Here is a 6,010-nt window from a genome sequence, read left to right as displayed (position 1 = left end):
GGCCTTTCAGATTATGTGTTGTGCTTCAGTGTATCCAGTCTGAAAATTGATGAAACGTGGTGCCTGGAGGAGAGAAGATTGTAGGCCAGCGTCTACGTACTAGTATCTAAGCTAGTACAAAAGCTAAGGGAGATCTTTGGAGAATTGTAGCAGGTAGCAGCCCGTGTACTAGTAAATGGATCGGCTAGTACAAGAGCAAAGGGGGTTGTAGCTCCCGTACTGGTATAAGACTGCACCAGTACAAATATTGTAAAAGGATTTTCTTATTAAGAAGAATATTGAGATGACTTGCAGCAGGTGGTTTTCACCCACATTGGGTTTCCACCTTATATCTTGGTGTTCATGTGTGTGGCTTTTGATCTGTTCTGTTATACTGCACCTGTTTACTGTTAATGTGGTGAATAATGTCCTGATGCACTTAACTGAAGAATAAACTAACTGAATTACAAGTTTTCTGGTTATACGTTGTTTTCTTTAGACACAGTAGCGTGTACACGCTGGTTCACTTAACTGAAGTAGCGTATATGTTTTTGAGCATTGAAAAAGTTTTAATGATCTGATAATACTGATTCACCCCCCCCCCCTCAGTATTATTTCCAACAATTGGTATCAGAGTAGGTCCTTTGGTAGAAGCTTGATCGCTTGAAGGAGATCCGTGGAACAATGGGAAAGAAGCTTAAGAAGAAAGCTCATAAGAAGAAGAAGACATCTCAGAAGAACTATGACAGTGGGAGAATCGATTGGGGATTAGGTATAAGAAGCTCTTCAGATTCAGAATCAGATTCAGAATCATTATCAGGTATGAATGTGTTATCCTCTGATGTTCCAGCTATATTTCCTTGTGAAAGAGATGAAAGTGATAGTGAGACTACTGAACTTGCTCTTATGGGTGAGCAAGAAAGATGTCAAATAGAGGCAGAATTTAACAGGCTGACAAACAAAATTATTGAACAAGAAAAACGTTTTGACGTAAAGAGTGGTGCCCTCAAGTTATGCAAGGAAAGGTATCAAAAGTTGCAGGATGAAGCAACATCTCTAAGAAATGAAGTCATTGAAAAGAACACAACAATCAAGGAGCTCAGAGATCGATCCAGTTATTATGAAAGTCTTGAAGCCACAATCCTCTCACTAAAGGAAGAACTTGAAGAATCAAAGAAGCAGAATACAGATCTACTCCAAGCTATTGCAAAACAAGAAAACGAAGTCACCAGCTTAAAATCTCAACTAGAATGTGCCTTCCGAGTTCGTCAAATGCAGCAGGATCTGAATGAAGAACAAGAAAAGGAGATTCTCAAACTAAGGGAACAAATGGAAGAAGGAAAGAAAGCTGAAGAAGATTTGAAAAAGCAATCTCTTGAAAAGGAAGAACAACTTCAGGTTGAGGTAAATATCTTGAAAGGTAAACTAGAAGAAAAGGATAAGCTTTTACAATTTCAAGATAGTTCTAAAGTCTTGGATGATATTCTTAGTAGTCAAAGGTCTCCTGCTATAAAGACTGGTCTTGGTTTCCATGAATCTGTTGAAGGTGAATCTAGTTCACAAGGTGAGGCAAGGAATTCTAAAGAGAAATCAAAAGTGATCAATGAAGAAATGAAAGATCAATCTCATCATCAACCAAGGAAAGAGATTCCTCAAAGAAAATCCTTTACTCCTCCCATGAATAATGTTGAATGTTATGTATGTCATAATCTTGGACATGTTGCAGCTAGATGTAGAAGAAGAAGAGTTCAAGACCATTATGCAGACAAGTCATCTCAATCAAGGTATTTTTATGGATATTGCTTTGCTTGCAATATGTTTGGTCACAAAGCTGCTGATTGCTACAGGAGGAATATGAAACATGTAAGATGTTATGCATGTAACAAGCTTGGACATATAGCAAAGGAATGCAGGAACAAAGGATGGACATCACACCAAAAGGAGAAAACCTCATCAAACTTGAAGATATGGAGGAAGAAGGAAGTACAGTCAGCACAATGTACTGAGACACAGCACAGCACAGACATATCAGACTCAGGGGGAGCTGAAAGTGTAAAACTTCAGTGTTTTGAATCTCATACGCAAGTTGCTTAAAGGGAAGTCGCGTACATACGCGAGTTAGACACTGCAAAGTCGCGTATATGTCAGTCTCAGGAAAAGCAGTGGGGACAGGATCAGAAAAAGGATCTGATATGATTCAGTCTATTATTTGCTCTATTGGATACAGTCTGTTGAGGATGTGTGGAAATGTTTTGTTATTTGTCTAGAAGTGTTTTGATCCTAACTTGAGGATGATGATGTTTTGATGCTTATTGCTGATATATGCATGATCAGATCTAACAGATGGCACTGGTTGAGGGGGAGCATATGCCTTTAGTAATTCATTGTTGGCATTATGATTAATAATCCTTGGTGATGATTCTTATATGGCTAAATGATATATCTTGCTATGATATGATGTTGTGAGTTGTCTATGATAAACTCTCATCTGATTCTTGAAGTTACATAGTAGATGTTCAGATCAGATTTATGGTTGATCCTTTGATGATGCTTACATGGTGATCTTCATAAGGACAAGGAGGAGTACAAAGCTTGAATACACATCTTCCTCACTTGATGATGAGTCACTTATATACCCATGTTGTCATATGCATAAAGATCATACAGTTATGATGCAGGCACTCATGTGGATAAGGATTGTTGCTGTTGATGATATCAAGAAGTTTTTGAGCTTGAGCTCAAGATACATAGTGCTGATACATCGATGACTACTCAAATTTGCTTTGTTGGAGACATGGTGATGAGTTCTTATCTATATGATGATAGGTTGATACTTACATATGTTGATTGATGTAGATGTTCCCAAGTAGTGATACTTGGATCAAGTAGATCTTGACGTTGATGTAATGGCTATGGTGGTTTCACATATAATGTGAATGATATGTAGATGTTCCCAAGTAGTGATACTTGGATCAAGTAGATCTTGACGTTGATGTAATGGCTATGGTGGTTTCACATATAATGTGAATGATTTCTTGATGATGTTTAAAAGGAGGAGTTGATATCTATGTTGAGACATACCTTGCTGCAGGACATTTATAGGTTGCTGATATGAAAATAGTTATACGCGAGTTTCATAAAGTCTATCCGCGTATATACGCTTGTTTATGTGGATGCAGATGCGTATATGGAGTTTTGAAGGAAATCAGCAGGGACAGATGCTGGTTACAGAAAGTCTGATATGGGTCTGACAGAGATCATCTGGCACAGGTTCAGGGGGAGCAGATAATCTTCCAATGATGCATTGTTGGCATTATCTTAAAGCTTTTGGTTTTGGTTCACATTTGTTGTCGGTTTCAGGTGGAACAAAGGCGAAAGGAGAACAGAAGGATCTCTTGGTTGCTGATCTGAATGGTGATTATCAGATGCTGCTGATGACCTTCATAAGTCTTGGTCTAGTTCTTTCGTCTATCTCTTTTGTGGTATCTCTTTCATGGTGTCAAGGTCATGTAACGGCCTACTTTGTTTTCCCCACTATGCCTGGGATGATTGATGCAATATGATTGGTTGTCATTTTGATGTATCCCCACTTGGTTGGGTGGATGAGTCAATTTTTGTATATCCTCACTTAGTTGAGAGATAGATGTATGTATGAGTCTTTGGTGATAGGAAGGTCTTTTATGATGTATGGAGTCATGTTCTTCTTGAAGAACATCTTTTTGCAGATCTTGCCTACAGTCAGGAAGAGCATGAACAGCACACTTCAGCAGTACAGAGACTTGGCATGTACTCAGGGGGAGCATTGACAGATTGGTACACTTTGGCATATACAAAGGGGGAGATCATTCAGAGATTTTAACATGTACTCAGAGGGAGCATGGACAGATTGGTACACCTTGGCATATACAAAGGGGGAGATTATTCAGAGATTTCAGCAGGTACTCAGGGGGAGTATGGACAGTGGAATGATTCAGAAAAGGAAGAGAATATCTTGGTCCACCCTTTGCCCTTGATGTCAAAGGGGGAGAGTGATTTGGTGTTGTTGCCATCAAGTCCAAAGGGGGAGATTGTTGGCATGATGATGCATGTGTTGTACTTGATGGCAACCCTCTCATAGAAGAATATCTCACTTATGTATAACTGGATGAATCTTCAGAAGAGATGTCATATGTGACTGATGGAGGACAGCTCAAAGGAATCAGATGATAGTTCTAAGTGTAACAAGTTAGCTTTGCCATCAAGTCCAAAGGGGGAGATTGTTGGCATTATGAGACAAGTGTTGTCCTTGATGGCAAATCACACTGATGACAAATCATAGTGCAGAAGGTCAGCAGCAAGGAATTAATGATCAGACTATAAGAAGAAGAGAAAATTCATATACGCAGGTTCATCAAGCCCAAGTCGTGTGTACACGCAGGTTGGCTTCAGTAAAAGTGCGTGTATGTGGAAAACTTATTTTTGGTCCGTGGCGGTTATTCCTTGGAAGTTGTGCCTATGGTTTTGGACCATGGTGTCTCGACGGACGTGTCGATCCCTAGTTTTGAGGATGATGGTATTGGATTTCTATGGTTTTGGCTCTTGGTATTGAACAAGGCCTAAGGCTATATAAGGAGAAGGAAATCATTAAGCAAGTGCATCCGAAAAGTCTTGAATATCTGATGAAGTATTAGATCCAGTATGCAGGTTATTGGTTGATGATGCATTGCTTGATCTGAGCTAAGGAGAGATCTCACCGGTTGATGGAGAACAAGATCTAAGGAGAGATCGGGATCAAATGGTTTGAAATGAACTATCTTTATGATGCTTATTTTAGATCTACATACTGACGCATGTATTGTTCTATGAATGTTATGAGTATGACTGATGTTTGGTACAGCTGCAAGTTATGAGAAATTATTTTTAGATCTATACGCGGGTTGTCTTTGGAAAAAGCGCGTATACACGCGGGTTTGACTCATCGAAGTAGCGTATACATTGTAAAGCTTGATATTTGAAGTTGCAGATGGATTTGATGGTTATTGCAGAGTTCTGTGTCTGCTCTGTGTTCTGGTGACAGTGTTGTTAACAGGGTTTCAGTGATTCAGAGTTTGATGATTGTTTTGAGTTTCAATGATAGTTATGGGTCCAGTATGAAAATTTGATGAAACGTGGCCTTTCAGATTATGTGTTGTGCTTCAGTGTATCCAGTCTGAAAATTGATGAAACGTGGTGCCTGGAGGAGAGAAGATTGTAGGCCAGCGTCTACGTACTAGTATCTAAGCTAGTACAAAAGCTAAGGGAGATCTTTGGAGCATTGTAGCAGGTAGCAGCCTGCGTACTAGTAAATGGATCGGCTAGTACAAGAGCAAAGGGGGTTGTAGCTCCCGTACTGGTATAAGACTGCACCAGTACAAATATTGTAAAAGGATTTTCTTATTAAGAAGAAGATTGAGATGACTTGCAGCAGGTGGTTTTCACCCACATTGGGTTTCCACCTTATATCTTGGTGTTCATGTGTGTGGCTTTTGATCTTTTCTGTTATACTGCACCTGTTTACTGTTAATGTGGTGAATAATGTCCTGATGCACTTAACTGAAGAATAAACTAACTGAATTACAAGTTTTCTGGTTATACGCTATTTTCTTTAGACACAGTAGCGTGTACACGCTGGTTCACTTAACTGAAGTAGCGTATATGTTTTTGAGCATTGAAAAAGTTTTAATGATCTGATAATACTGATTCACCCCCCCCCCCTCTCAGTATTATTTCCAACACCATAACCATGAAAAATGAAGATCCGAGGATAGAGATACCCTGTAATGCAACAGTGTGCAGCCTAGCAAATGGACTTCGATGACAAGGATTTTGTGCGGTTGACCCATAACCGTGATGCTGACTGTTGATGAAGTAGTAGGTGCCTACATAGCCCGGGGTGGGAGGGAACGTCTTCAAATAACCCAATTTAGATGCTGCCATGATGAAACTGATGAATGTGAATCAGGTGCCTACTAAAGTAGGGTGGGAGGGCACGTCTCCAAAGGGAACTTTCTCT

The sequence above is a fragment of the Pinus tabuliformis genome, chromosome 4_1 (genome assembly GCF_031772625.1).
Source record: "Pinus tabuliformis cultivar Carrire ecotype Pingquan chromosome 4_1, CPIR1, whole genome shotgun sequence".
NCBI classification, from domain to species: Eukaryota; Viridiplantae; Streptophyta; class Pinopsida; order Pinales; family Pinaceae; genus Pinus; species Pinus tabuliformis.
The sequence above is the reverse complement of the archived record's forward strand: the minus strand, read 5'-3'. Positions refer to the sequence as shown.